This window comes from Myxine glutinosa, chromosome 3, assembly GCF_964187855.1.
Source record: "Myxine glutinosa chromosome 3, kmMyxGlut1.1, whole genome shotgun sequence".
In the NCBI taxonomy this organism is placed as follows: domain Eukaryota; kingdom Metazoa; phylum Chordata; class Myxini; order Myxiniformes; family Myxinidae; genus Myxine; species Myxine glutinosa.
Genome location: NC_136263.1, coordinates 59,941,021 through 59,965,290, shown reverse-complemented (window position 1 = coordinate 59,965,290; position 24,270 = coordinate 59,941,021).

The window sequence follows — 24,270 nt, the reverse complement described above, 5'->3', positions numbered from 1 at the left end:
CACACACGCGGGAAAATGCAGAGATATATTTTTTAAAATCGCGTCATGGTGTATCATACACCGCCCAACATGACACCGACGGCAATGTGTCGATATCTATTTTAAATTCGATATATCATTTCATTTTTCACAGTCGCTAACATAGTTTTAGACTCGGTTGAAAAAAAACGAGAAGAAAATCCGATGAAAGTTGCCGTTTATAGAACGAAATGAATTCTCAAATGCCTGTAACTTCAAGGCCATTGAGTCTCTCTCACGCCTTTATCTCCAATCTAACTCACCATATGATTTCATTTTTATCGATGGTTTTAGAGTCGGTGTCAGCAATAATTGAGAACATTCCACACACGCGGGAAAATGCAGATATATTTTTTAAAATCGCGTCATGGTGTATCATACACCGCCTAACATGACACCGACGGCAACGTGTCGATACATATTAAAAATTCGATATATCATTTCATTTTTCACAGTCGCTAACATAGTTTTCGACTCGGTTGAAAAAAAACGGGAAGGAAATCCAATGAAAGTTGCCGTTTATAGAACGAAATGAATTCTCAAACGCCTGTAACTTCAACTTCAAGGCCATTGAGTCTCTCTCACGCCTTTATCTCCAATCTAACTCACCATATGATTTCATTTTTATCGATGGTTTTGGACTCGGTGTCAGCAATAATTGAGAACATTCCACACACGCGGGAAAATGCAGAGATATATTTTTAAAAATCGCGTCATGGTGTATCATACACCGCCCAACATGACACCGACGGCAACGTGTCATATATATACACAAAGAATTAAGTTAAGCACCCCCCCCGTTTTTTTACAACCTCGCACATTACAAGTTTGTTGTCGTCAAAACAGTGTAATATACCCATGATATTGCTATATTTTCTGGAGAAGTGATATTATGGTCACATAAAAACATAACAATCATGCCGTTTTCAATATTTTATTCTGAATAATTTAAGGTGAAATTTTTTGGGAATTTTAGGCATATTTTCACCTCAATTTAAGTATGGAGCTATAGGTCCATCACGGACAGTGTGGATGACGTTTATGTTTTCTAACGTACAGTCATTGTTCTGAGAAGACCTCTAGCGATCTTTGCGTCAACAACGTGTGTAGGACCCACGTGATCGGATCACTGACTCAACCAATCACTGTTTTTCACTTTGATCACTCAATTTCATCAATGGATAATTGCTAATGTCATACCAATCATTATTTGATCTCACATACCTTAGAATATATGCCAATGTATACATATACACAAAGAATATATATTAGGGGGTGCTTACCTTAATTCGTTGTGTAGGGGTGCTTAACTTAATTCTTTGTGTATATATTAAAAATTCGCTTTTGCTTTTCCGTTAAGATATATTACTTTTTCGTTTGATGACAGTCGTCACAAAAACGTCAACAATGATGCCGACATATATTTCTTCGTTTTTATTTAATTCAACATTATTAGCCGGAAGTAAAATATGTTTCAGGAAATTACCGAGAGATATTTCTTCGTTTTTTAAAATTAGTTATGTGCGAATACACTTTAAATAGGTTTATTTGAAATCTTTAATTTTCCACAATATAATTTACTTGCCATTTATCATTTGATGATTACGAGACAAATTCCTCTTGAGGATCGTGACAATTCATGCGCTGCGTGGAAACTTCTATTTCCAAAATGAATGAGACGATCGATGAAGAACGCAGACTTGAACAGGATGCAGCAAGAAAACGAATGAGACGGGCGAACGAGTCCATCGACGAACGTCAATGCAAACTTGCGGGGTCACCCGTGGGAATCCCACGGGCATGGATGTGTGTGACATTTCGACATATTGAGTTAGATGCTGCACATTCATTTTTACAAAATGGTTACTGGCAAGTCATCAGATCCAGAAATGGTGTAAAAACCACCGTTTAGAGGCCATTTTTCCCCGCAAAGCGGGGGTTGGCCTTTTCGGGGACCGTGGTAGTTGTTGTTTTTTTGTCCCCTTTTTGAAGCAATGTTTTACGGCCGGATGCCCTTCCTGACGCCAACCCTTTTTGCCGCCTTCAACGACAAACAGGGAATTACCAGTGAACTGGTACTCAATTTGCCGACCTCGGAAGGATGACAGGCTGAGTCAACCCCCCTGGCATTAATTCGGCGATCGACCGAGATTCGAACCCAGGATCCTAAGCCGGCACCCTAGCCGCTAGCCCAACACCAGAAATGGTGTCATGAACACAATTTATTTACGCACAAGCACAAAAGCAAGACGGGCCGATTTCCGATTCCGACGGGCCGACGGGCGAGACGGGCCGATTTCCGATTCCGACGGGCCGATTTGGAGCAAGAAAAAGAACGAGACGGGAGAAAAAGGAGAGAAACGAGACGGGGAAAGCCGATTGGAGAGGCGAGTGAGGCGCGATTGGAGAGGAGTGTGAGGCGCGATTGGAGAGGAGTGTGAGGCACGATTGGAGAGGAGTGTGAGGCGTGATTGGAGAGGAGTGTGAGGCACGATTGGAGAGGAGTGATTGGAGGGGAGTGTGAGGCACGATTGGAGAGGAGTGTGAGGCACGATTGGAGAGGAGTGTGAGGCGCGATTGGAGAGGAGTGTGAGGCGCGATTGGAGAGGAGTGTGAGGCGCGATTGGAGAGGCGTGTGAAGGATTGGAGAGGAGAGGAGTGTGAGGGATTGGAGAGGTGAGGGATTGGAAAGGAGAGGGATGTGAGGGTTTGGAGAGGAGAGGAGTGCTAGGTGGAGAGAGGAGAGTGTCAGGTGGAGACAGGAGAGTGTCAGGTGGAGACAGGAGAGTGTCAGGTGGAGAGGAGTGAGGGGTCACATATTATGTGAAATAACTAAATTCACACCATTTCTGGATCTGATGACTTGCCAGTAACCATTTTGTAAAAATGAATGTGCAGCATATAACTCAATATGTCGAAATGTCACACACATCCATGCCCGTGGGATTCCCACAGGTGACCCCGCTAGTAATGTATATCTCTTCTAAGAAATATCAAAATTCAACACAACACCAAAGTTTGAAAAACATATCAGGTGATTTCCACCAACAAAAATAGAGGAATAATATCTCATGTGGTGAGCAAGATACAGTTTCTGATAAAATATAGCCGTGATTGAACGATATAAAAACAGGGAAACACAAAAAAGGGAAACTTGAATGAATGAATGATCGTTTTCAGGCCATTTTCCCCGCCAGAGCAGGGGTTAGCCTTGCAGGCCCCATGACAATCATGGTTCCCTGTTTGAGGCAATGTTTTTATGGCCGGATGCCCTTCCTGGCCCCAACCCTTAGTCGCCTCTTACGATACGCAGGGATACGGCGTACCTATTCTAACCAGGGTACACACCGGGACCATTCATCCCAGCAAGCTGGTACACAATTTGCCGACCTCGGAAGGATGACAGGCTGAGTCAACCCCCCTGGTGTTAATTTAGCGATCGTCCGGGATTCGAACCCAGGATCCTCGGATCCCAAGCCGGCACCCTAACCGCTAAGCGAACACCAAGCTTGAAAAAAAGGAAACTTGCTCAGAAAATAAAGAGATAGAAATTGTATATCCGGTTCAGTGAAAAGCATTGAGGGAAATAAATCATTCACAACAACAACAACCAAAGAAAAACTTGACGAGCCCCAACCCCACCCGTCAATGTGATGAACATCCAATGTGATTTCCATCTTCAATTCACCAACAAAGGATATTATTAAGGATCTTTCACTGACCTTGAACCAAAAAGATGATGAAATACTTAGTCCAGATGTGGTCAACGGAGCCCAACCAGGAAGAGGCTGTTGTGATGGTGTTTCTTTTTGAAGAAAAATAATCTTCATGTGCACAGCAAGGTAAACTGAAAATTTCTCATTGAGCCTCTTGATATTCATTCATGTTAAGATTGGTGAAATTCTTCAGGAGTAGAATTGATGGCTGAACAGTGTGATGGACGATTTCCATTCAAAATAATGTTAAGAAACTGTTCAATGTAACTCAACGTGGAGAACAAGTAAATGCTGAGGTTTTTGCAAATGTCAGCCTCATATTCATAGTAATATCATAAAACTCTTCTTTCAAATTCAAATTGACTTCCAAAAACAGGATATTGAGTAATGACTGAAAATGAGACACCGCATTATGTCAAAATCAAAGCATCATCAAATCAACTTCAACAGAAACCCACAATAAAACCAATATACCGCTGCTCAAGCATCCAAGTTAAACACAAACTCATCAGTTTAATACAAATATAATCATCAAAATAATAAATCAGAAATAAGGACGTCCATGTTAAATATCAAATTTAAAATCTATTTTGATGAAAAAAAATACAAATGAAATTCCCGAACACAAAAAACAGAGAAACACCCAAAGTAAAGTGAAAATATAACCTTAAATAACACCAAATAAATAGCGCATCATATTTCTGGTCACCATTTTGAATAAACACATTTACATCAGTTCAAAAAGAACGAGAATCATGAAAATATTGTTAAGGATCTCAGAGACGGCACTCCCCTTTGCAAGGAGGGGGGGGGGGAGGGGTTAATCCCCTTGGCCTGTTAAGCTGGCCGTCTCTGGTCCTGGTACTCATAACGCTCTTTTCCGGGGTGAAATTGGTCAGGGTTATTGGTCAAGGTGTTCTCCCGAATACCTTTACCAATCCCTCCGCAAAACAGGGAGACAAGTACCGCTCGAACCACGGACAAGATGGTATTTGCCGAGGGGTTTAGCAATCCGCAGCTCGAGCCATTAACAAAGGACTAAACCCGACTATTGCGGTTGGCCGAATCGTGCCACAGGTACTCAATCGAAAGAAGGGACTAAAGCGATCGGGGGAAAGAAGAAACCAAAGTAAGGAATACCAGACATTTATTAACTATTTACAAAACCAAAACCAAAGAAGGGGAAACGAAAGTAATATACAGTGAAGAAGAAGAAGAAGACACAGGGCAGCCTTAAGCAGTCTTATATTATCAACGCCCCAGACAGACAAACAGACTCACACGAAAGGGGAAGAGCAGGCAAAAATGACTGGACGAAGGAGAAGGGTCCAAATGGGACAGCAGGGCTGGAAGGTTCGGGTAGAGGCACAGAAAGGAGGTCCGCTCCATGTCCACGCTCCGGGCTGGAAGCGAACAGCCAGCGGCAGCTTCACGTATTCGGTTTCACACACGGTCGGACAATGTCAATTGACTACTGTATTGTTGTCGCCGTCACGGACCCACTCTTCTGCCTCACGATCCAGCGGTATGCTCACCTGGTACCTCCCTCATCTGCCGGATCACGTCTCTCCCTTGAAGCAGTCCCTCCCAACCGCTTTTATTGTTCGTGTTGGAATCAAGCCGCCAGCTCTAATGACACGCCTACCGATTGGCTCACCTCGGCGCTGGTTGGCCGGCAAAGGGCTCGCTGACTCCACCTCTGCCGATGCGTCGACGTGCCACACCTTGTTCTGGTGGCTCCGCCCCCTTCTTCCTCGGCTTGACCGCATGGCTCATGGCGGTTTGGGGCCAACAACCACATCAAGGCAAGGAGCAGCGAACGCTGCTGGCAAACAAAGTACTGGGTCCTATCTTATTTGATTAATGCAACGCAGATTCAACTATTGGGAACAGATCCTTAACTGAAACACATAATAATGAAATAACTATGGAGAGGTCCTCTGGTTCGCTACGTGTTGTACATGGACTAACGAGGGTGCGATCTTTAACAAGCCAATTGATGGGGATATTTGCAGGGGAATATTTATAAGGGAAACATTCACTAAAATGTACTAGTGAAGGTTCTAAAAACCGTAACAATATCAAATAAAAACACCTCAAATCACATTCTCTTGTGACTATAATGTATATCTCTTCTTAGAAATATCAAAATTCAACACAACACCAAAGTTTGAAAAACATATCAGGTGATTTCCACCAACAAAAATAGAGGAATAATATCTCATGTGGTGAGCAAGATACAGTTTCTGATAAAATATAGCCGTGATTAAACGATATAAAAACAGGGAAACACAAAAAAGGAAACTTGCTCCGACAATAAAGAGATAGAAATTGTATATCCGGTTCAGTGAAAAGCATTAAGGGAAATAAATCATTCACAACAATAACAACCAAAGAAAAACTTGACGAGCCCCAACCCCGCCCGTCAATGTGATGAACATCCACTGTGATTTTCATCTCCAGCTCACCAACAAAGGATATTATTGAAGATTTTTCACGAACCTTGAACCAAAAAGAAGAGGAAATACTTCCTTCAGATGTGGTCAACAGAGCCCAACCATGAACAGAGGTTTGTCAGAGGTTTTGTCTCTGAAAAAGAATCTTCATATGCACAGCAAGGAAAACTGCAAATTTGTCTTTACACATCGTGATATTCATTCATGTTCAGATTGGTGAAATTCTTCAGGAGGAAATTGATGGCAGACACGATGGTGACGATTTCAATTAAAAAGAATTACAAAAAACTGTTGAAAAGAACTAAACGTGGAGAACACGTAAATGCTGAAGTTTGTGCAAATGTCAGCCTCATATTCATAGTAACATCACAAAACTATTCTTTCAAATTCAAATCGACTTCCAAAAACAGGATATTGAGACATGATTGAAAATGAAACACTGCATTATTTCAAAATCAAAGCATCATCAAATCAACTTCAACACAAACCCACAATAAAACCATTATAGCGCTGCTCAAGCATCCAAGTTAAACACTTTCTCATCAGTTAAAAACAAATACAATCGTCAAAACAATGAAACAGAAATAAGGACGTTCATGTTAAATTTCAAATAAATTTTGATGGAAAAAAAATTCCGTCACAAAAAACAGAGTATTGAGCAGTAATTTGAAATATCACATTGCGTTGATTGACACCCAAAGTAAAGTGAAAGTATAAACTTAGATTACACCAAATAATGACCCCATGATTATTTTGCGCACATTTTGGATAAACACATTTACATCAGATGAAAAATAAATAGAATCATGAAAATATCAATTAAAAACACCTCAAAATACATTCTCTTGTGACTATAATGTATATCGCTTCTTAGAAATATCAAAATGCAACACAACACCAAAGTTTGAAAAACATATCAGGTGATTTGCACCAACAAAAATAGAGGAATAATATCTCATGTGGTGAGCAAGATACAGTTTCTGATAAAATATAGCTGTGATCGAACGATAAAAAACAGGGAAACACAAAAAAGGGAAACTTGAATGAATGAATGAATGATCGTTTTAAGGCCATTTTCCCCGCTAGAGCAGGGGTTAGCCTTGCGGGCCCCATGACAATCATGGTTCCCTGTTTGAGGCAATGTTTTTATGGCCGGATGCCCTGCCTGGCCCCAACCCTTAGTCGCCTATTACGATGTGCAGGGATACGGCGTACCTATTCTAACCGGGGTACACACCGGGATCATTCATCCCAGCAAGCTGGTACACAATTTCCCGACCTCGGAAGGATGACAGGCTGAGTCAACCCCCCTGGTGTTAATTTAGCGATCGTCCGGGATTCGAACCCAGGATCCTCGGATCCCAAGCCGGCACCCTAACCGCTAAGCCAACACCAAGCTAAAAAAAAAGGAAACTTGCTCAGACAATAAAGAGATAGAAATTGTATATCCAGTTTAGTGAAAAGCATTGACGGAAATAAATCATTCACAACAACAACAACCAAAGAAAAACATGACGAGCCCCAACCCCACCTGTCAATGTGATGAACATCCAATGTGATTTCCATCTTCAATTCACCAACAAATTGATATTATTGAGGATCTTTCACTGACCTTGAACCAAAAAGATGATGAAATACTTCGTCCAGATGTGGTCAACGGAGCCCAACCAGGAAGAGGCTGTTGTGAGGGTGTTTGTTTTTGAAAAAAAATAATCTTCATGTGCACAGCAAGGTAAATTGAAAATTTCTCATTGAGCTTCTTGATATTCATTCATGTTAAGATTGGTGAAATTCTTCAGGAGTAGAATTGATGGCTGAACAGTGTGATGGACGATTTCCATTCAAAATAATGTTAAGAAACTGTTCAAAGTAACTCAATGTGAAGAACAAGTAAATGCTGAGGTTTTTGCAAATGTCAGCCTCATATTCATAGTAATGTCATAAAACTCTTCTTTCAATTTCAATTTAACTTCCAAAAACAGGATACTGAGTCATGACTGAAAATGAGACACCGAATTATTTCAAAATCAAAGCATCATCAAATCAACTTCAACAGAAACCCACAATAAAACCAATATACCGCTGCTCAAGCATCCAAGTTAAACACCAACTCATCAGTTTAAAACAAATATAATCATCAAAATAATAAATCAGAAATAAGGACGTCCATGTTAAATATCAAATTTAAAATCTATTTTGATGAAAAAAAATATTAATAAAATTCGCTCACACAAAAAAAATAGAGAAACACCCAAAGTAAAGTGAAAATATAACCTTAAATAACACCAAATAATAACCCCATCATATTTTTGCTCACCATTTTGGATAAAACACATTTACATCAGTTCAAAAAGAACTAGAATCATGAAAATATCAAATAAAAACACCTCAAAATACATTCTCTTGTGACTATAATGTATATCTCTTCTTAGAAATATCAAAATTGAACATAACACCAAAGTTTGAAAAACATATCAGGTGATTTCCACCAACAAAAATAGAGGAATAATATCTCATGTGGTGAGCAAGATACAGTTTCTGATAAAATATAGCTGTGATTGAACGATATAAAAACGGAAACACAAAAAAGGAAACTTGAATGAATGAATGAATGATCGTTTTAAGGCCATTTTTCCCGCTAGAGCAGGGGTTGGCCTTGCGGGCCCCATGACAATCATGGTTCCCTCTTTGAGGCAATGTTTTTATGGCCGGATGCCCTGCCTGGCCCCAACCCTTAGTCGCCTATTACGATGCGCAGGGATACGGCGTACCTATTCTAACCGGGGTACACACCGGGACCATTCATCCCAGCAAGCTGGTACACAATTTGCCGACGTCGGAAGGATGACAGGCTGAGTCAACCCCCCTAGTGTTAATTTAGCGATCGTCCGGGATTCGAACCCAGGATCCTCGGATCCCAAGCCGGCACCCTAACCGCTAAGCGAACACCAAGCTTAAAAAAAAGGAAACTTGCTCAGGCAATAAAGAGATAGAAATTATATATCCGGTTCAGTGAAAAGCATTGAGGGAAATAAATCATTCACAACAACAACAACCAAAGAAAAACTTGACGAGCCCCAACCCCACCCGTCAATGTGATGAACATCCAATGTCATTTCCATCTTCAATTCACCAACAAAGGATATTATTGAGGATCTTTCACTGACCTTGAACCAAAAAGATGATGAAATACTTAGTCCAGATGTGGTCAACGGAGCCCAACCAGGAAGAGGCTGTTGTGAGGGTGTTTCTTTTTGAAGAAAAATAATCTTCATATGCACAGCAAGGTAAACTGAAAATTTCTCATTGAGCTTCTTGATATTCATTCATGTTAAGATGGGTGAAATTCTTCAGGAGTAGAAGTGATGGCTGAACAGTGTGATGGACGATTTCCATTCAAAATAATGTGAAGAAACTGTTCAAAGTAACTCAACGTGGAGAACAAGTAAATGCTGAGGTTTTTGCAAATGTCAGCCTCATATTCATAGTAACATCATAAAACTCTTCTTTCAATGTCAAATTAACTTCCAAAACAGAATATTGAGTAATGACTGAAAATGAGACACCGCATTATTTCAGAATCAAGGCATCATCAAATCAACTTACACAGAAACCCACAATAAAACCAATATACCGCTGCTCAAGCATCCAAGTTAAACACTTTCTCATCAGTTAAAAACAAATATAATCCTCAAAATAATGAATCAGAAATAAGGACGTCCATGTTAAATTTCAAATACATTTTGATGGAAAAAAAATTCCGTGACAAAAAACAGAGTATTGAGCAGTAATTTGAAATACCACATTGCGTTGATTGACACCCAAAGTAAAGTGAAAGTATAAACTTAGATTACACCAAATAATGACCCCATGATTATTTTGCTCACCATTTTGGATAAACACATTTACATCAGATGAAAAATAAATAGAATCATGAAAATATCAAACACCTCAAAATACATTCTCTTGTGACTATAATGTATATCTCTTCTTAGAAATATCAAAATTCAACACAACACCAAAGTTTGAAAAACATATCAGGTGATTTCCACCAACAAAAATAGAGGAATAATATCTCATGTGGTGAGCAAGATACAGTTTCTGATAAAATATAGCCGTGATTGAACGATATAAAAACAGGGAAACACAAAAAAGGAAACTTGCTCCGACAATAAAGAGATAGAAATTGTATATCCGGTTCAGTGAAAAGCATTGAGGGAAATAAATCATTCACAACAACAACAACCAAAGAAAAACTTGACGAGCCCCAACCCCACCCGTCAATGTGATGAACATCCAATGTGATTTCCATCTTCAATTCACCAACAAAGGATATTATTGAGGATCTTTCACTGACCTTGAACCAAAAAGATGATGAAATACTTAGTCCAGATGTGGTCAACGGAGCCCAACCAGGAAGAGGCTGTTGTGAGTGTGTTTCTTTTTGAAGAAAAATAATCTTCATATGCACAGCAAGGTAAACTGAAAATTTCTCATTGAGCTTCTTGATATTCATTCATGTTAAGATTGGTGAAATTCTTCAGGAGTAGAATTGATGGCTGAACAGTGTGATGGACGATTTCCATTCAAAATAATGTTAAGAAACTGTTCAAAGTAACTCAACGTGGAGAACAAGTAAATGCTGAGGTTTTTGCAAATGTCAGCCTCATATTCATAGTAATGTCATAAAACTCTTCTTTCAATTTCAATTTAACTTCCAAAAACAGGATACTGAGTCATGACTGAAAATGAGACACCGAATTATTTCAAAATCAAAGCATCATCAAATCAACTTCAACAGAAACCCACAATAAAACCAATATACCGCTGCTCAAGCATCCAAGTTAAACACCAACTCATCAGTTTAAAACAAATATAATCATCAAAATAATAAATCAGAAATAAGGACGTCCATGTTAAATATCAAATTTAAAATCTATTTTGATGAAAAAAAATATGAATAAAATTCCCAACCACAAAACACAGAGAAACACCCAAAGTATAGTGAAAATATAACCTTAAATAACACCAAATAATAACCCCATCATATTTTTGCTCACCATTTTGGATAAACACATTTACATCAGTTCAAAAAGAACTAGAATCATGAAAATATCAAATAAAAAAACCTCAAAATACATTATCTTGTGACTATAATGTATATCTCTTCTAAGAAATATCAAAATTCAACACAACACCAAAGATTGAAAAACATATCAGGTGATTTCCACCAACAAAAATAGAGGAATAATATCTCATGTGGTGAGCAAGATACAGTTTCTGATAAAATATAGTTGTGATTGAACGATATAAAAACGGAAACACAAAAAAGGAAACTTGAATGAATGATCGTTTTAAGGCCATTTTCCCCGCTAGAGCAGGGGTTGGCCTTGCGGGCCCCATGACAATCATGGTTCCCTCTTTGAGGCAATGTTTTTATGGCCGGATGCCCTGCCTGGCCCCAACCCTTAGTCGCCTATTACGATGCGCAGGGATACGGCGTACCTATTCTAACCGGGGTACACACCGGGACCATTCATCCCAGCAAGCTGGTACACAATTTGCCGACGTCGGAAGGATGACAGGCTGAGTCAACCCCCCTAGTGTTAATTTAGCGATCGTCCGGGATTCGAACCCAGGATCCTCGGATCCCAAGCCGGCACCCTAACCGCTAAGCGAACACCAAGCTTAAAAAAAAGGAAACTTGCTCAGGCAATAAAGAGATAGAAATTATATATCCGGTTCAGTGAAAAGCATTGAGGGAAATAAATCATTCACAACAACAACAACCAAAGAAAAACTTGACGAGCCCCAACCCCACCCGTCAATGTGATGAACATCCAATGTCATTTCCATCTTCAATTCACCAACAAAGGATATTATTGAGGATCTTTCACTGACCTTGAACCAAAAAGATGATGAAATACTTAGTCCAGATGTGGTCAACGGAGCCCAACCAGGAAGAGGCTGTTGTGAGGGTGTTTCTTTTTGAAGAAAAATAATCTTCATATGCACAGCAAGGTAAACTGAAAATTTCTCATTGAGCTTCTTGATATTCATTCATGTTAAGATGGGTGAAATTCTTCAGGAGTAGAAGTGATGGCTGAACAGTGTGATGGACGATTTCCATTCAAAATAATGTGAAGAAACTGTTCAAAGTAACTCAACGTGGAGAACAAGTAAATGCTGAGGTTTTTGCAAATGTCAGCCTCATATTCATAGTAACATCATAAAACTCTTCTTTCAATGTCAAATTAACTTCCAAAACAGAATATTGAGTAATGACTGAAAATGAGACACCGCATTATTTCAGAATCAAGGCATCATCAAATCAACTTACACAGAAACCCACAATAAAACCAATATACCGCTGCTCAAGCATCCAAGTTAAACACTTTCTCATCAGTTAAAAACAAATATAATCCTCAAAATAATGAATCAGAAATAAGGACGTCCATGTTAAATTTCAAATACATTTTGATGGAAAAAAAATTCCGTGACAAAAAACAGAGTATTGAGCAGTAATTTGAAATACCACATTGCGTTGATTGACACCCAAAGTAAAGTGAAAGTATAAACTTAGATTACACCAAATAATGACCCCATGATTATTTTGCTCACCATTTTGGATAAACACATTTACATCAGATGAAAAATAAATAGAATCATGAAAATATCAAACACCTCAAAATACATTCTCTTGTGACTATAATGTATATCTCTTCTTAGAAATATCAAAATTCAACACAACACCAAAGTTTGAAAAACATATCAGGTGATTTCCACCAACAAAAATAGAGGAATAATATCTCATGTGGTGAGCAAGATACAGTTTCTGATAAAATATAGCCGTGATTGAACGATATAAAAACAGGGAAACACAAAAAAGGAAACTTGCTCCGACAATAAAGAGATAGAAATTGTATATCCAGTTCAGTGAAAAGCATTAAGGGAAATAAATCATTCACAACAACAACAACCAAAGAAAAACTTGACGAGCCCCAACCCCGCCCGTCAATGTGATGAACATCCACTGTGATTTTCATCTCCAGCTCACCAACAAAGGATATTATTGAAGATTTTTCACGAACCTTGAACCAAAAAGAAGAGGAAATACTTCCTTCAGATGTGGTCAACAGAGCCCAACCATGAACAGAGGTTTGTCAGAGGTTTTGTCTCTGAAAAAGAATCTTCATATGCACAGCAAGGAAAACTGCAAATTTGTCTTTACACATCGTGATATTCATTCATGTTCAGATTGTTGAAATTATTCAGGAGGAAATTGATGGCAGACACGATGGTGACGATTTCAATTAAAAATAATTACAAAAAACTGTTGAAAAGAACTAAACGTGGAGAACACGTAAATGCTGAGGTTTGTGCAAATGTCAGCCTCATATTCATAGTAACATCACAAAACTATTCTTTCAAATTCAAATCGACTTCCAAAAACAGGATATTGAGACATGATTGAAAATGAAACACCGCATTATTTCAAAATCAAAGCATCATCAAATCAACTTCAACACAAACCCACAATAAAACCATTATAGTGCTGCTCAAGCATCCAAGTTAAACACTTTCTCATCAGTTAAAAACAAATACAATCGTCAAAACAATGAAACAGAAATAAGGACGTTCATGTTAAATTTCAAATAAATTTTGATGGAAAAAAAATTCCGTGACAAAAAACAGAGTATTGAGCAGTAATTTGAAATATCACATTGCGTTGATTGACACCCAAAGTAAAGTGAAAGTATAAACTTAGATTACACCAAATAATGACCCCATGATTATTTTGCTCACCATTTTGGATAAACACATTTACATCAGATGAAAAATAAATAGAATCATGAAAATATCAATTAAAAACACCTCAAAATACATTCTCTTGTGACTATAATGTATATCGCTTCTTAGAAATATCAAAATGCAACACAACACCAAAGTTTGAAAAACATATCAGGTGATTTGCACCAACAAAAATAGAGGAATAATATCTCATGTGGTGAGCAAGATACAGTTTCTGATAAAATATAGCTGTGATTGAACGATAAAAAACAGGGAAACACAAAAAAGGGAAACTTGAATGAATGAATGAATGATCGTTTTAAGGCCATTTTCCCCGCTAGAGCAGGGGTTAGCCTTGCGGGCCCCATGACAATCATGGTTCCCTGTTTGAGGCAATGTTTTTATGGCCGGATGCCCTGCCTGGCCCCAACCCTTAGTCGCCTATTACGATGTGCAGGGATACGGCGTACCTATTCTAACCGGGGTACACACCGGGATCATTCATCCCAGCAAGCTGGTACACAATTTCCCGACCTCGGAAGGATGACAGGCTGAGTCAACCCCCCTGGTGTTAATTTAGCGATCGTCCGGGATTCGAACCCAGGATCCTCGGATCCCAAGCCGGCACCCTAACCGCTAAGCCAACACCAAGCTAAAAAAAAGGAAACTTGCTCAGACAATAAAGAGATAGAAATTGTATATCCGGTTTAGTGAAAAGCATTGAGGGAAATAAATCATTCACAACAACAACAACCAAAGAAAAACTTGACGAGCCCCAACCCCACCTGTCAATGTGATGAACATCCAATGTGATTTCCATCTTCAATTCACCAACAAATTGATATTATTGAGGATCTTTCACTGACCTTGAACCAAAAAGATGATGAAATACTTCATCCAGATGTGGTCAACGGAGCCCAACCAGGAAGAGGCTGTTGTGAGGGTGTTTGTTTTTGAAAAAAAATAATCTTCATGTGCACAGCAAGGTAAACTGAAAATTTCTCATTGAGCTTCTTGATATTCATTCATGTTAAGATTGTGTTACATATTTATGTGAATGTATGTGAATTACCATTCAGGTCTTTGCTTATCCGTGTGTAGTATATTAAGGGTTGTTGTGATTGGAGGGTCAGGAGCCCTTCTGAACAAGTGGCCGGAAACGGAAGTGACCGGAAACGGAAGAAAAAAAGACACGAGGAAAAAAGGACGAGTATTATTCTTCCTCGCCCCGCTCCGACAAAAGGTGGGATCGACCTTGCGCTGCGTGGAAAAGCGGCGTTCCGAAGCCTGTCTGGCGAGAGGAATTACCGGGACGTGTACCTGCCCGGTGGAGACGTCAAGTTGACGTGGGGCCGTGCATCGACCCCGCGTCTGGCATCGTTCGCGGCACCGTCCAAACAGACGCGTGCGGGTCGCACGTTGGGGCCTAACGCGCCTTGCAAGCGGCGTGGGGTTTGGCTTGCTCTACCGTATCCGCTTCGCGTGGCCACGAGGGGCTGCAGCCACGGTGCCTGGTACGATACCTGCCCGGTGGAAACACGTCCACCCGGGGTTCGTTCAACCGCCCGAGTGCGGCGACGGCGACCATCATCTTGGTCAGGAGGGGCCCAGAGACATTGTGCGGGACCGAGACCAAAAGGGTGTCGTGAGTACTCACCGGGACACACATGTATAAGATGGCCATCTTAATCATAGGGAATTGATTGTGAATGGGGAATTGGTGATGATTGTGTATTGTTGATTGCTCGGGGAAAATCTCCGTGGTTGTGTCATTGAAATTGTATGGTATCATTACCACTGGAAATATATCCTTGAACATCAGTTGTCTCCTGGGTGAAATTCATATGGATTGCGTGGCGAAAGCGCATATATAATACAGCTTGCTGGCGGAGTTCCTCTCACGGTCCGGGGGTCACCGAGACCAGGTATTCACCGAGGGGACCACGTAACAGAATTGGGGGCTCGTCCAAATTACGATTTGCGGTTTCGCAATTGGGTCTACGTCCGGGATTTAAAATTGTATAAAATAATAAAATAATAATTTTTTATTAATTAAAATTTATTAATTAATTATTAATTGGTAATTTTTTTGGAGAAATTGGGGTAAAGTCTTGGGTGAAGGTTAACAGGTGTTAACGATAGGCACCATGGCGTTTGTGGCACAGAACTTTGGGGTAACCCCGAGTGAGGCACAGTTCCGAGCGTTGCTAAAGTCGGACCTCTTGAAATTGGCCAAACATTTTAACTTGGAGGTCCGAACTAATTTGAGGAAGGCAGAGTTGCAGGCCACGGTGATACAATCTATGGTGGGATTAGGAACATGGGACGAGTTAGCCTGGGAGTGGCTACCCGAAGAACCAGAAGACGTTGAGCTCCGGAAACTGGAGTTGCAATTACGGAGCCAGGAACGGATTAAAGAAGAAGAAAGGAAAGCAGAAAAGGAAAGAGCAGAAGAAGAAAGGAAAGCAGAAAAGGAAAGAGCAGAAGAAGAAAGGAAAGCAGAAAAGGAAAGAGCAGAAGAAGAAAGGAAAGCAGAAGAGAGGAGGGAAGAGAAACAAGCGGAGGAAAGGAGAGTGGAACGAGAACTCCAGGAAAGGTTAGAAGACAAAAAAGCAGAGGAAAGGAGAGTGGAACGAGAACTCCAGAAAAGGTTGGAAGAGAAAACAGCACAAGAAAGAACCGAGGAAAGGAGAGTGGAAAGAGAACTCCAGGAAAGAAGAGCAAAGGAACAAGCAGAGGAAAGGAGAGCTGCAAGGGACCTCGAAGCAGAGGAGAGAAAAGCGGAAAGGGAATTAAAGGAACGTGACATGGAGCTTCAGCAAGAAATCAAATTCAAGGAGCTGGAGTTAATGAGAGAACGGGGAGAGGCACCACCCTTGCTGACGGGGTCGACACCTAACCAGAAAACCTGGGATGTGGGCAGACATGTGAGGCTGGTTCCACCGTTCAGTGAAAAGGAAGTCGCGAAATTTTTCCCACACTTTGAGAAAGTGGCTCGACAATTAAACTGGCCGGAGGAGGCCTGGACCATACTCGTGCAAAGTGTGCTGGTGGGGAAAGCTCAGGAAATTTATTCGGCGCTACCAATGGACCAATGTGCAGATTATGAGGTACTGAAGAAGCACATCCTCAAGGCCTATGATTTGGTTCCGGAAGCTTACAGGCAAAAATTCAGGAATGCCAGGAAGAGGGAGAGTGAGACCCATGTGGAGTTTGCCAGAGTGAAAGAAAACATGTTTGATCGGTGGTGTGAGTCAAAAGGAGTCGGGAAAGACTTCGAGACATTGCGGGACTTGATCCTGGTGGAGGAATTCCAGCAGTGTGTCCACGAGGACATCAAAGTGTACCTGCAGGAAAAGAAGGTACCAAAGTTGTGGGACGCAGCCACCATGGCAGATGATTATGCCTTAACCCACCGAATAGGGTCCACGAACCTAACTCCTCGCCTAGATCTCCGCAGGGGAGGTGGGGAACAGCAGGTGCGGAGAACGACCATACATGGCGGCGGCCTCGAGATGATTATGGGGACAACTATGATACCCCACCGGTTCGAAATCAGAGGGATGCGGGCCCAAGACAAACTTATAGTTCGGGGGGCCCGAGGCAGACCCCGAGTTTTTCCTCCGGGCCTACTTGCGCGTTTTGCAAGAAACCTGGACACTTGATGTCCAGTTGTTACCTCATGAAAAGGGACAACCCAGAGCGGAGTCCGACTATTACAACTCCGAATGCGATGGCTAGCGTAAGAAATCGCCATCAAAAGGGTTACCAACCATTTATTTCAGAGGGGTTTGTGTCACTGGATGGAGCCTCGACTAACCGGAGACCGGTTAGGATATTGAGGGACACAGGGGCCCATCAATCTTTAATGCTTGAAGGCATTTTGCCATGGTCCGAGGAGACGGCAACGGGGGATAGTGTTCGTTTACAGGGGATCGGGGGCGGTGTTAGTGCTCCCCTTCATGTCATCTGTTGGAGAATTTGTAGCTGAGAGACTCACAGGACTCCAATGACCGGACACAGGTTTACAAAAGGTCTGGTTTATTAACTGGTTATTCACTTCATTCCATTTACCAAATAATACCGCATAATATAATGGATCAGGTTAACTCTTTTCCAATGTCCTTCTCGTTCGGCTGATGTTCCTCCGACACTCCCGTTGGTCAGAGCTCCTCGCAGCAGCTTCTCCCGACTCCACGTTTGCTCCCGTTTATATGGACAAACTGGATTTTAATCCCCTCTCCGCTAATGCCCCGAGGTCATGCATGTACCAAGTCCTGGTATCAGCTCGCTCCCCTCCTGTTGTGAGTTCCGTTTACCAAACGATAGGGGTGTGCTTCAGCCAGGGGCTGTGACCAGGTGGACAAAAGATTATCATGTTCGGGCGCATTCCTGACTCATTTACAAACTCGTCTTTCACAGAGTTTGCATGTAAAATATATCTGCTTTGTTACCAGGTTAGTTAATAAGTTACCAGTGCCAATTAATAAGTTACGCTGAGTTACACTTCCACAATTCCCTCATCTTTTTGTTTTTTGTTTATATTAACCATTAATCTAAACATCAATATAAGTAAACAATCAATCACTACAAGTAAACATCATTACAAGTATAAGTAAATAATCAATCACTACAAGTAAACATCATTACAAGTATAAGTAAATAATCAATCACTACAAGTAAACATCATTACAAGTATAAGTAAATAATCAATCACTTTGGTAATCAAATTCCCTTGGGCATACACCGTCATCCTGCAAGAATCACAAAACATTTCGTTGGTCATTGACTCCTTCCATATCGTTCAATCTATTGCATTTGCATCACAAATATATTTTCAAAACAACACTTCACCATCACCAAGATACAACAATTTCACTTCATTTTCAAGTTTTGTAAAGCATCTGCACCATCTGGCAAAAAACGTTTGCCTCCACACAAATGTTGACTTTGTTTGAAAGGAAGGGCTGATCACTTGTGTTTGAATCCTGGTATGAAACATTTTCTCCTAATGTCTTCATAGCTCCTGCACTACTTCGTGTAGGATTTCGCTGTTGTGGTAACATTGCGGAGTCATAGACTGACCCTGCTCTCCTTGTAGCATTCTTGCCACTTTTTGCTGTAAACCATAGTAATTCCTGAACACGGCCTTCACCCAGTTGTGGTCGACTTGCCTCCTCCCTCATTGTGAGTGGGCAGCAAGTATTGGTGTGACGTTGATTGGCCAGCAAGATGTGGAACAGGGATGCCGGATGCATCCACAATGATGTTGGGACCATGGTGTTCAGGTCATTCATGGTCCTTACCAGGAGCAACCAGCAGAATCGTGCACAGCTGTTGTGACAAGGGCACAGCCGTTTTTGCAGCTCCATGCTGGTTCCCCGGACGTTGGTGAAGTAATAACATATGTCCCCGCATTTCACAGAGGTTGCAGGTAAAATGTCGTTGTCCTGCAACTTCTGATGTGGTGAATGTTCGAAGCCTTCGAACAAGAGTAAGTGATCGCCTTTCTTTCATATGTTGCAGTGTGATCCAGGCAAATGGTCACATAAATTTCCTTGGTGAAGGTAAGCATTCATCTCCTAGTTACATGGGAGAATGTCTTCATCATTCTTTGAGAAAGAGGGTGTATGCCACGGTTAACTTCATTTTTTAGCCACAAATTTTCTTTCTTTCTCGAACTTCTTCCCAATTCCGTTAGCAATCCCTCCAAAATGTGATCTCGTCTTATCCTTATGCTCAGTCACATCTGAATCTGCTTTCCGCACACACTGGATCAGATAGGGTACATCTTACCATGAAATCAGCATAATCATGTATATCTTCCGACAGTTTCACATTCAACAATTTGTTGTTTTTCCTTAACACAAACGTTATATTCATTTATATGCGTCACACAAATAATATTCAATCAGGTATGTATTTTATTACTAAACTAAGAATAGCATTGTATATGATTACAATCACAAACGGGAATATCTAATTCCCAACAACAATTTTCCCAAACCAACAAATTAAGCATAATGTATTATTACCATAATTCCTCTCCACTTTTTCTTTTCCCTCTTTTTTCCTAACAGTGTGTCACTCGTGGTGATATGAGTTCACTGATATTGTAATTGACACAACTCATAACATTGTCGTTATGCCATTATCTTAAATCTACTGTTTATGTCGCCATAAAAGTCTTCCTTTTCTGGTTCCACATTTCTTTCCTCATTTGTCACTTCATGCGTTATCATCGTGTTATTGGTTACCTTATTCAAACACACCGTCACTAAGGCTTTCAAGCAAGCCACCACTAAAACAATTGCCAATATAACTACTAAACCAACAAACAAGTTTGCTACTCCTTGTATATATTCATACCTATGACATAGTTATATGTCGATGACATTTAACATTATATACCAAACTAACAAGCTTCCTAAAAGGTAAATAAAGAAAATCCCTTAATATGTAACATAATCAGATTATTTGTCTTGCCCTGATCCCCCTATCTCCCGGGGTTGAACTCAATCCCCTGATCATGAGTGTAGTTGTGATACATTTTTCACTCATGTTGTATTAATATCAGCAGGTAATTGTATGTCATGTAGGCAAATAAATGTCACTATCCCAAGTAGGAATATCACATGTTGAAAATGTAATGTTTATCAATGCAAGGGGTGTTAAAATGTAATTCAAATGACTGTAAATCACGACTATCATTTATCTACCACTGAATGTTCTGTTGGGCTGCTAGGTGCAGCCCCATTTTCTGTGGGATCGTCCACCTTAGCCCCATGTGCTTGTTTGCAATGAGGGGCATGAATCCAACTTTCTATTTTGGGTCCATATTTTTTCTATTCTTATCAATCTCCTATGGTTTATCATTTCGTTCCAAGATACCGCAACCAAAGGTTTTAACCAAAGCTCTACCAAACTATTTCCAATTTGAACAAAAAATGCCAGTGAAACAATGATTCGAAGAATTAACTTCAAGGGGTCAATGAATTTATTCTATAGCCAGATCTAATTTTCCCATCCAATAGTTTGCCTTGCCACATGTCATATTATAACACCTTAATAAACCTTCGAAAAATGTTTCCCATCTCAACAAATTTCCTTTTTTTTTTTTTTCAAATAGCCATGTGTAACTTACGTATTTAACTACAATTTCCTCTCAATTTGTTTGGCCTAACTGGCCGCAAAAGTGGCTGCCAGCATGCAGTACCGTTTTTTATCTACCAAGGAAGTGTTCCACACAAGACCTCTACCAAAATGTTGTTTGTAAAAAACAAATCTGGGATTTCTGATTACATGGATGCACACTCTCAGGACATTTTCAGGCTGCTGTTAACAATCCACTACGATAACTTAATTCCTTTACCCACAATCAAATAATTAGTACAAATTGAGGATATTATCCCTATCACATTCTTTTATAGATTCATTATGTTGGATCTAATTTTTTCCCAATAATTTTCCACTGCTGTAAGGCGGAACAATAGCTCTCATAAGTCTTAGTAATATCGTACTTAATTTGCCCAGCAGCGAATAATTTATTTACTATCCTTTCTCATCTGTTAACCAGTGACTTTGTTTAAACTCCAGAACTGAAAACCCACAATAGTTCAAACCAGTAAAATTTTTCTTTACTATTTTCCCATATCATCTATGCCTAAAACACATCCATACATACAGCACAATTTATATGCTGATAAAATTCAAGTTTATATATATAAAAATCCGTGAGCAGAGTACTCTGGGAAGTCAGTTGTAAGACCTCTCCCAAATTTGGCTAATTTTGTACTCCCACATTTTTTGTACTCCCACATTGTGTACTCCCACATTGGAACTATCTATTTTCAGACAAGGCACACTGTCGGTGTCAACAATCTTGTAAGATTGATACACAAAAACACACACACACATGCATTATGCATATTTGTTTGCGTTGGAACCATTATTTACAGATCAGATGGGTGTCAATTTTATTTCAATTTCATAAAATTTGTCAATCAAATTAAAATGCTTATACACAAATAAACTAAAAGTCTATTCTTAGAAAACCCCTATGATGTCACATTGAAATTACCCTTTCAGTTCCCACCATAATTTATCCAAATTTGACTACACACCCATTTGCATGTCAGTCGACCACTGACCTATCAATCATGCGGAACACTAGTCCGACATTCCCACCTGATCATCATGTGACCCTTGTCCCTTGGTTTCAAAAATTTGCAAAGCAATTGTTCCAACTTTGTAAATTTAAAATTGTGTGCCCAACATAAAAGATCCAATTTCGGCATGTGATCAATTAATTACTAATTTGCTTACAAGCAAAAGAAAAAATGAATAATTCTTGCTCCGAAAACTTTTCAGACCCAAGAATCATCGACAGTTATTCATGTTTGTCCAGTAATCGAATCTGTTGAGGCCAATCATCATTTGGGATTTGCAGCAATGAAGGCCTAATCATTGTCTGAGGTATCGGTCAGCACTGGTACCCTTGATCTTGGTTTACCCTATTAACTTGTCTTCCTTTTGGTATACGGACATCCTCTTTTCCAATGTCCCATCCGTCCACACTTGAAACACCGGTTTCTGTCGTTGTCTGATCTGTGCACCTGTGCATTTGTATTGCTGGGCTGCATCTCTACATCCCTGAGTTGCCACTGCAATCTCTCGTTGTCTCCTGAAACACGAAAAAATTCTCTGTACCGTCCTTTTTGGGGAGACAACTGGAAATCAGATGGGACAACTGTCCCTTTCATTCCTAATTTCGAGGGCAGTTGTGCATTTGTCTCCTCCACTGTATCCTGTATCCTTTTTATTTTAAGTTCTAGATCCGTTATCCGTTCTTGCTGTTCCCGTTGTCTGGATTCACCATCCCAAAGATGGAATGCAAGCCAGTCTACCGTTAGATTCTGTCTCTTCCTGGCTTTCAATCTTTGTTCCAATCTTTCCAATCGACTTCGCTCAAATGTACCATCTCTTGGAAACTCCTCATCATGTCCCTTTGTCCACAAATACCAATTCTCGACCTGCCTTATAGCTTCTGCACCATAACGGTCGTACATATGATGTGTACAAGTACCTTTTTGTGGAATCTCAGGTTGTCCTTGTGTATTCTTGCAGGCTCCATTTCCCATTCTGCCTTTTATCAAAGTAGCGTTGGATGTGTTGTAGTTTGTTCCTCTAAAGCTTCACTCGTACCTCCAGGAAGGGTCTCTCCACCTGTTCACACGGTGATTTCCAGAGAATCTCCCTCAGCTGTGGCTTTTGCACAATCCAATCTCACAGATCAGTATTTGCAGATGAGCCGGAGGGTCAGTATGAAATGGGTGAATCCTCAGGTGTCCGCTCTGTTGACGGGGAAATCACACAATGGTAACCGCACATATATATCTGTATATAAACTCACCACCTTGCTCAATTTTCCCAGGTTGTCTCCACATTGTTAATATCTCGCAAAGATATCAAAGCTTCTTTCTTGAGACCGCATTTTCATCAATCAAACAATCAATATATTCAATTCAATTTATTCAGTTCAATTTATTCAGTTAAATTTATTCAATTAAATTCAGTCAATTAGATTCAATCAATTAACAATTCAATCAATTATTCAATTTCAATTAATTCATCAATATTCATCAATAAATCAAATTAATCATTTTGGATGACTCCTTGCATAAGCCCTTTCCCCAATGATGTCAGGACAGGTCCATCCATTGACTGAGATCGAATCTCATCGGTCGTCACCTCTGGTTCGTACCTCATGTTAATTGATGAATCACCGTCCTGTCCTAGGGTCATATCTGACATATTTCCCCATTTTGCCTGGTCTCCACAAATTTTCTTTGCAACCACTAAAGGCAACTCATCCTTCATTCGTGAGACAGCCAAAATGGATGGCAGATATTAAAGTTCTTTGGGAAAAATATCTCATCATTTTTCTTTTAATAGTACCCAAATCTCTTGGCAATATAAATTTCGTAAAACTCCTGAAATAAGACTGTAAAATTCCTTCCATCATGCTAAATTTTGAAACTCCATCGCTTGTACCACCCAATTTATCCCATAGGGCTTGAAAGTTCTTTCCCAAGTTCATGCAATCATTCTGCATTTGAACCCTATGATATCATTCATAATAATCATCATGATTTTATAGTCATGGTCCTATCAAAATCATCTATTTAAAACGAACATTTCCTTTATCACCACAGCTATGTGGTATAATCAACAATAGAATAAAACTGTACATAGCAACAGGCTACCTCATGGCCACTTAGTATACCTAT